We start from the raw sequence: 3,718 nt of genomic DNA on the forward strand, positions 1-3,718 counted from the left end.
TCCTAGATATGTCATCCAACAGTTTACGAAGGTGTCCAGAGGGCATCTCCGGAAACATCCCATAATATTCCCGTAGTAGTCCAAGGATAGAAGTGTCAAAAGGACACCTCTCCTTTCCAAACCATACTTAAGCATACACAAGCATCAATTCATAACATCACATATATGGTAACTTCATATATGGAAAGAAATCAATAATTACAATCAACTTGTATATAAGCTGGTAAGTAAATCATACATGAGTCAATTCAATATAAATAAGTAATGCTACCGATAACAAGACAAGTACCACGAGTAGTATAACATTATAAGAATCTAATTAAAGAAATAAATTAACAAGATTCAAATATAGAAACTAAGATATGCAATTTATGTTGTTAAAGAAGTAACCATCCTTACCTTTTATAACTTGCAAAGGAATCCTAAGAAATCAAGTAAGATCTTGACAAACTTGAGAAGAAGGTCCTAAACAAGTGTATACAACATATTAGGAAAGATCCCTAACAGAAAAGATACCAAAACATCCAAAACAGACCAAATCTGGAGTTGCTATACTCATTGGTCGATTGGATTGGTCTACTGCCCCAGTCAACCAATCAGTCGACCAATGAAGACAGTAGTAGCCTACAAAATCAGAGTTTTAAGATATAAGATCCGAATTTGGTGGTTCAAAAGGGTACTAATCAAGGGGTAAACTACATTAGTAGTATCCTAACATATAGGGGACCTCAAAGCACTAATCGAATCAAGTCTTCAAAATACAAATTAGGAAACAAAAAGTTACCATAATTAGATCAATCATGGTTCTTGAAGAATTCAAGATAGAAATTATAGACAGGAACAATAGGAGAATGAATCATTGATTCAGATAAAGATATCATGGAAGGCATACTTAGATCTTCAAGAAAATAGTCCTAAGAGCATAAATCTAAATAAGGAAACAAAACCTACCATATATGTAACTATCATGATTCATGAAGAAAGCGTGGTATGGTAGAAGAGAAACAACTAGAGATTGATAGATCATGGATCATGTAAAGAAAACACAGCAATTGACTACTAACATGATCAATATAGTAGATCTAAGAAGATCAGAATTCAAATCAAAAGATGAACAAAGACTAGATCATGATTTGATCATGATTCCTTCAAAAGCTTGCAATGATCATGGTTAAGATCATTGCATTAGCCATTAATCCTTAGGAAGATCATGAGAGACAAGTCCAGAGATGTTTGCAACAGAGAATGCAGCATCTCCTCTACAGTCTCAACTCAAAAAGGAAAGAAAAACAGAGCTGGAGGAGAAGAAGAGAGTGTAGACATACCTTTGATGCAAGAGGAAGAGTTTTGACGAAGATCCATCAAGAAAAACACCAAGGATGCAAGGGAGATGACTTGCAGAGGTCTTTGGTTCGTTCCAAAGAGTTTGGAGGCAGAAAATACGAAGTAGACTCGAGATTGGACTTAAATAGAGCAAGCAAGACCTAATTGCCAAAGACAAAACCCATTGGTCTAGTGGATTGGTCGACTGGTCCAGTCAACCAATCAGTCGACCAATCAGTTCAGCAACTCCTAAACAGGGAATTGAAGACCCAGATCAAATCCAATCCTAAAGGGGTTTTGCACACATATCAAGTGACTTACCTTATAGGTAGAAATGCCTTCAAACCATGATAGAGAGCACTCTAAGTCCATCAACTAATCCGATCTTCATCAAGATTCAGTTTCCATAAATAGAACCTCATCATCAACTCTCATGGATTCAAAGCCAGACACCAAGTCCTCCACTGGGATGGCCCAAAGCTTACTTCTTCCTTTACTTCGGGTCACTGGACCTACAAATAACAAGGTTTCCGGGTCAAGGTTAGGGCTGGGTTTTACAAATGAAGTATGAATTGATAGTTTTGGTGAAATAAGGTAGCCGGTGCTTCCAGTTCACATGTCTGATCATAGTCCACTAGTTATTATTTCTGATCAGAGTCCTTCGGACTCTCCCTTCCATTTCAATAACTTTTGAAAATGCAGCCCCAAATTTAGAGAGGTGGAGGACGGCATTTGGAAAGAACCAGCGCAGAGGGACAATATTTATATTTTTTTTCCTGAAATTAAAGAAGTCAAAGGGTTGTTTCAGGTTGGGTGAAGCTTGAGTTTCCATATATTTTTCACATTATTGATAGTTTTTTGAGAACTATTTATCAAAGAGTATAGTAGTATAGGATTTTTGTTTGCTTAGTCATAGACTTTCTATTGGGGGTGTAAGTTTGACCTGATGTCCCAAACTTGTCTCAGCTTATCTTGAGCAAAGTAGGGTTTGGACTCAAATTCTAACATTGAATTAGGATCAAGTTCAAATTTAGGTCAATTGTTTCACGTCATCCATGGCTTCAGATGAAACCTACATATTGACGTAGTGTGTCAAGATAGGGCACTTGAGTAGGTGGAGGTACACCCTAATTGGAGAAGATCTAAACTCGTATTGAAGTATTCATCAGGTTTTTGGAATTTGTCTTTGTCCAACTCTTTTACTGATTTTGATTGACTATTTCAATTGGCCTTAACAGGTATAATATTGTTGAAACCCCTTTTTTAGTAGAAAATCGCACGTTTCCTAAATGTGTTATATCATTGATCTTAACCAAATATATTGTCAATTTACTTCATGAATCACTATTGTCTCTGCATGATTTAAAGAAGTGACTGCTATAGTTTATTTTATTGAACACCATGAAATAGCTATCTTTCACTTTTGAATAAATAGCCTGTTTGAGATCTAGTTTTATGTAGATCAGATAAATGTTATGTATCTGCATAACAAATAAGTTAATATCCACATTCATAAAATAAACATTATGTTTCAATAATTCCTCGAATATATTAAAATATATGTTTAACAACATTCCAGTGTCTTCATATTAGCAAAGAGATAAATTTTGCTAATATACTCATAGAAAATGATATATTCGATTGTGTACTATTAGCAGGTGCCCCAATTGCATTTAGATATGGTACTTCAGGACCAATAAGTTCATTGTTTTCTTGGGGTCAAAATGAATATTTCTTTATGTCAAGTGATCTCACAACCATTGGGGTATTTAATGGATATGTTTTATTCATTTAACATCGTTTCAAAACCTTCTCTATAGAAGTTAATTGATGAATGAGTATTCTATTCGTTAAATGATTAATTTGTATGCCAAGACAATACCTTATCTCCCCAAGATCTTTCATTTCAAATTTTCTCCAAATAGTCTACTGCTTTTGGAAGCTCTTCAGGAGTTCCAATGATATTTAAGTCATCAACATATACATATATTAAAATTAAATTAATATCCTTTAATAAAGAAACCATAATAAATTTGATCATTTTTATACTTTTCATTTAGTAAATGTCCACAAAGGAGATTATACCATATATGCCCTGATCATTTCTTAAGCCTCATTAAACAAATTTTCTAGGAATTTTTATGTATTTTAGCCATTTTGAATCCTTCAGGGATTTTCATATAAATTTCACACTTGAGTGAGCCATATAAATAGGCTGTAATAATATCCATTAAATGCATGTCAAAATTTTCATGTACTGCCAGACTAATATGATATCTAAAGGTGATTGTATCCACCACAAGAAAATATGTTTCCATATAATTAATATCAGGTATTTTTGAAAAATCTTGTGCCATAATTCGTGCTTTATATATCACGATTTCATTATTTTCTC

This window comes from Hakea prostrata, chromosome 9 (assembly GCF_041222555.1).
Source record: "Hakea prostrata isolate BN-2017 chromosome 9, UWA_Hpros_2, whole genome shotgun sequence".
Classification (NCBI taxonomy): domain Eukaryota; kingdom Viridiplantae; phylum Streptophyta; class Magnoliopsida; order Proteales; family Proteaceae; genus Hakea; species Hakea prostrata.